Source organism: Bacillus rossius, chromosome 15 (assembly GCF_032445375.1).
Source record: "Bacillus rossius redtenbacheri isolate Brsri chromosome 15, Brsri_v3, whole genome shotgun sequence".
NCBI classification, from domain to species: domain Eukaryota; kingdom Metazoa; phylum Arthropoda; class Insecta; order Phasmatodea; family Bacillidae; genus Bacillus; species Bacillus rossius.
Genome location: NC_086342.1, coordinates 26,870,107 through 26,876,169, shown reverse-complemented (window position 1 = coordinate 26,876,169; position 6,063 = coordinate 26,870,107).

Below are 6,063 nucleotides of genomic sequence, written 5' to 3'. Positions count from 1 at the left end.
AACCTCGATGATACGTTCCCGTGTCATACGCCGATTAATTTTGGTCCCGCCGAAAGTACTATATTTACAATGGTTTACTTTCCCGGAACATACACATGTAAAATCATTAATTTCCCATTTCATACGTTTTTACTAATTAATGCTTTTATTTTGAAAAACATTCATTGTTTACCTTTGCAAATGTAAGAAAATAACTTTATCGCACCATAGATATGGATAGTATCAGGAAGACAGTGCACTTCGCTAGTAGCATCTATGGCCAGCACCAAGCGAGACTAGTGGCGCAAACTAGCAATGATTATGAAAATTGTGCATACGCTTTACCAAGTCACGGATCTCATATTTTGTGCATTCATTAATCTTTGAACTGAATATACCCGTTTGTTATTGTTTTCTTACGATCGGATTGTTTTGTATTTTACGTTTCTCAAGTTAAAATTTCATTGATAATTGTTCTGTTGCATAAAGTTGTTTGTAAAATGAAACAAACATGCAAAAATTTCTGATTTTCTTTTTACAATAGCCTAATTTTTTTAATTTCTAATTTAGGCTTGGTGACTTTTACCCCCTTCCAAGAAACGACTTAAAACATTTTGTAGGGCCAGTTTCTCATGTCAGCTTTACTTGATTATGGACTGTATTTTACATTTCTGGTGGTTTTATTATTTTTCATTAATATAATGCAATTATTTACACATTATGTATTTAAGTTTAATCTGACATTGTGCTGGTGTGATAGATTTAATTTATATAGTTTAAAGTTAATTTATGTTATTTGTAATAATTGTTACTTAATGGGAAAATATTTTTCCCTGGAGTATCGAAAGTATCAAAGTATCGAAAGTATCGAACTGAAAAAACAATACAGAATCGAGTATCGAAAGTGTGGTATCGTCCCACCTCTAGTAAAGAATTATTCTTTGTATATTAGGGTCAAACTTGCGAACTGGTTTCAATATTTCAATATAAATGTGTTGCTCGGAACAGACCAGCAGTGCCAAATACAGCGGATTCCCACTAATCCAAACTAATTGGGGGCCGAGAACTTTTGGGATAACCACATTTTCAGATTAGCCTAATGATTGCCATAATGCAACAGCGTGTAGTAAATATATATATATTAAAAATAGTTCAGTTATCACGTAACACATGTTGATGACTAAATCAAGACATCAAAAATATATTTTTTTTAAATACTAAAGGATAAATTTTTTGAAATTAATTTTTTCCTAAACTCATTTGGATTAGCCTGATTTTTATATTAGCCTACTCAGCACAGTTTGGTTACACGTAAACTCTTCTTAAAACAATGTTGGTTTTTTCTACTCTTTCTGCACAACTCCATCACTCAAGCATTACTTGGTCAACAACTGTCAACATATTTTGAACTGGTATACACTCAGAGAAAAGTGCTGTGCTCAAGAAGATTTGTCAAACTACTTAGCCACACCCAACTGATACATACCGTATAAACCCACGTACCACCCGCACCTTTTTTAAAAAAATCAGGTTCGAAAAAGTAGGGTGCGGGTGTTACATGGGTCTTGGGCCATTTTTGCACAGTGACGAAATAACGCCGGCGTGACTGGAGGTTGCTGCGATAGGCTAGAGGGGTAGGGGAAAAGAATGGGAAGGAAGCGGCAGACAGTCAATGTCACATTCCTCACAGCGTTGTCACACTGCAGCTTCGCTGGTTACAAACACGCGCTCCCACGCACTGTCCTACCCTCATTTGCAAAGTACCCAGTGGTTTTACACGTGTGTTGGCTGCAAGTATTGTAATGAATTGTAAAAAGTTGCGTTCTTTCACAGTTGTGGAAAAATTAAAAATAATCAGTGAAGCGGAAGAAATCGGTAACCGTGCTGCTAGGCGAAAATATGATGTCGACGAATCATGTGTGAGGGATTGGAGGAAAAGTAAAGACAAACTGCTTTCGGCCAGTGGCGATAGACGTGCGTTCCGTGGTGTGATAGTAAAGTTTCCGGAGATAGAGGAAAAACTCTACGACTACATACAGGACAGACGACCATTCGGGTACGTTGTAAGCACGGAAATGTGTTCGCTAAAGGCGCTGCAAATTGCTCGTGAACTTGGCATGGGTGAAGGCTTTAAAGCAAGTAGGAACTGGATGCACAGGTTCATGGTAAGAAAGGCTTTGTCCATGAGGCAGCGTACTACAATCTGCCAGCGTTTACCGACAAGCTACGATGAGAAATTAATAGCATTTCAGAGGCATGTGTTAAAGCTGCGGAAGCAACACAATTATTTGTTTTCACAAATTGGAAACGCCGACCAAACACCTGTGTACTTCGAAATGCCTGCAGATACGACAGTTCAAACAAAAGGTGTAAAAACAGTGCGCATCTTAACTGGAGGCTGTGAAAAAATGTGGTGCACTGTAATGTTGACAGTCCTTTCCGACGGAAAAAAACTACCGCCGTATGTGATTTTTAAAAGTAAATCGCTCCCGAAAAATGAAAAATTCCCTAATGGTATTATTGTGAGGGCTCAAGAGAAGGGATGGATGGACCATGCAATGGTTGTGGACTGGATTAAATGTGTGTGGGAACGACGACCCGGTGTTTTGTTGAAATTACGAAGCATGCTGGTGTTGGACAGCTTTCGCTGTCATTTAACCGAAGAAACGAAGAATCGTCTGAAAGATGGGCGAACAGATCAGGTCGTAATACCTCGAGGATTAACTTCAGTTTTGCAGCCCCTTGACGTCTGTATCAATAGGCCGTTTAAAACGCATCTGAAGCGGCAATACTCTGAGTGGATGGCGAGCGAAAACCATGAAATGACACCGACCGGGAGAATAAGGCAACCAAGCTTGTATCTTGTGTGTCAGTGGATTCTCAATGGCTGGGCTGCGATCCCAGAAACATTAGTCGTAAAGATTTTTAAAAAGTGCTGCATTTCAAATGCGCTCTTACGGCACGGAAGACGATTGCTTGAGCTCCGATGATGAGTACTCCGATACTGGCAGCACTGTGCACAACAGCTGTGAAGAAGTTTAAGTCCGTTCTTGGCCGATGGCTGTGACTTCATGTTATTCTTTTGTTAATTTTATTGTCTGTGTGATTTTGTACGTCACTTTTATTTAAGCCTAAATAAATGCAGTATTTGTGTTAACCTAATTTATATTTTTATGCAGAATATGCCACATTTAGGCACAAGGTTTTTTATTATGCATGTAATAAAAATAGTTTTTATTATGCGTGACTAGGACTCACGTGCTTTATCGTTTATTTGTTTGAACGAGGTCATTGCCCAGCGCACGATAATGGACGCGGAAGATTGTAACTGTAAACAGCTGGGAACTAGGCAAGGTCACGCGCACACACGGCGTGTTATCGTTCGCGCGCGCCGATGCCACGTTCTACTCGCGCGATGTTGCCACATTGCAGTTGCCTGCCTTCTGTACACTTTCAACACAAATGCCTAGGCTGTAATAAGTAGCATAGTATTTTTTGGTAATTCTTTACGATTGTTTACTGTTTGAAAGGAAAATAAATCACGACTAAATTATTTTTTTTCCATGCAGATTTGCAATAAAAACATTTCTTCCCACCACGGCATTCTAAAAATAAGGGTGAGGGTCTTACCCGGGGCTGGTGGTACGTGGGTTTATACTGTATTCCCTTCCCATACTTCCCCTTCATCTCTGCCCACCCCTCATGGTTCTCAACCCTGCACTGAAGAGTGGTTCCCATATTTTGCTTAATTTGTAACTATCCTCTCCATCCATGTTTGATACATTAGAAAATCAGTAGAAATATTAAAACACCCATTGAACATAAATAGAGAGGATGGATACAAATTAAGCAGAATATGGGAACCCACTCTTCAGGAATCCTCAAAACCTAGCTCTGCATCCAAGAACAGAAAGATTGCCTCCGATTGGCAAAACAGCTCAGCCAACCAGAAGAGGCCACTCACTGGCCAGCTCCGATTGGCCAAACCAATGGCCAACCTGAAGAGAAAAAAGGCTGTGACTGGCCCATAGCTGCAGTCAATCAGGAAACACTCCCCTCTCAGGCGAGAGTATTAAAAGGCTGGAGAACTTTTATGTTACTGCTACCCTGATGATGGCGACTGCAACGTCGACCGAAACATCGGTGATATCCTTGCCTTTGAGGCTACATACAACCCAGAAGCCAAGTAATTCCAGACAATGGTCGCGAACAGGTGGTGGTGGGGGGCGTTCAGTTTTTTTTAATAAAGTTGTTCCAAGCAATGGTCAATTCCTGAATAATTTTTATTACAAATGTTTTAAATTGTACATTTTTTTTTTACATTTTAAAAATAAAATGTAATTTTTAATTTTTTTATCTTAGGTTTACATTTTTTTTCCCTGATCATTATCGCAAAACTCTCTCCAGATAGGGCCTGCACCACAGGATCAGCCAAGGCGTCTACAAGCCGTAAACACGGGCCCCGGTGTGTCTAAAAACAAGGGATAACAGCTGACGGCGCCCGACACACAGACATGCCGGCGCCACTGACGTTATCTTTAGTAGGAGGAAGTAAAGGATCAGCAAGGATGAGAGGGTGTCAACTGCATTGCGTGTAGTACAGTGCTCGTCAAGAGAAACGCAACACAATGCACCGAAAAAAATGTTTGGCAGATTTCCCTCCAATTTTAAATTTTTTTAACAAAACCTTTTTCACGGTTCTTCGAAAAAGGGGTTGTAATAGAGAGGTGGTCATTATAAGCATGGTTTTACTGTGCTACTGCACCTCTGTAATTATTGCTTCTACAACCACCAGTTCCCTTCGCATTTTTATCACCATCATTAAAAATATGAATTTGCTACACTGCGAACTTTCTTCTAAAACTCTCACAATTGACTGTTTCTGGTTTACCAACACTAAAGATACTACTACTAATATAGCTTTTGTTACTTGTCCACTGAAAATTTTTCATTTATAAGCAACAGTGACAGATGTCACACATGGGCGTCGCAACCGGGGGAGACAGGGGTGGGGGGGGGGGGGGACAACACGTCCCCCACAATAATAAAAGTCTTCAATTTCGTCCCCTCCAATAATATATTTAGTTTCGTAGTTATATTAAAAATATGATTTCTGTGATATAACCCATATGTTGCGCATGGTGCATTTAGTCCAATCGTGGTAATGTGAGCACTTTTTAATTCGATCTTCGTGTAAAATCAAAATCAGGTCCAATACCGAAGCGTGCCGATAGCAGAAAGCCGAGATGAGTCGATCCGATCCGATCAAGTGCACGGCCTTCCATTGCAACCAACTATAATTAGAATATTTAGGAAAGAAAAAATGCCTAAAAACTACCTGTTTGCACCTTCAAGCCCCAAATTTTCCCGGGGGAGGACCCCCAGACCCCCCGTTTTTTTTCCAGATGATGGATATTCCTCAACAACTAAATCAAATGAAGTCCCCCCCAAAAAATATATCCTTGTGACGCCCATGTCACATACCTAATTAATGAGACAAAAAAAAAATCTTTTAACAGAGTATGTACGAAGAACTTAAAAAACTTTAAGTTATAACAACACACACATGAATTTTAAATTTATAATATAATATTTAACAATTTATGGGTTTTTAAAGAACATAATGTTAAACATTGAGGTTCTTTTTAATATAAAAGATGAGTCGGGATTCTACTTGCAAACTTTTTCTGCAGGTTCTTAATGAAAACATATAAACAACTTGAAGTAAAATGCTGGTATACACCTTTTAAGTTGGAGCTGACCCACTGGCTTATCAAGGTATAACGCTAAGTATCTGCAGAATATTTAATTGAACAAGGTACTACAACCACTTCTTTGAAATGCCAACCACTCTGAAATAATTGAGTGTAACAGGATGTCAGAAAAATTTAAGGAAAATTAGCTGTTATTCCCTATTATTTCAACGAAATAATTTTACGATAGTACAAGTTTCGCGGTGAATGTAGAAAAATGTTAAACTAACATTCTGACTTAAATTTTGAATTATTGGGAAGCACATTAGCAATTACAATATAAATCCATTACATAATTCCATTCATCCATTCATTCATAATTATATTTAAT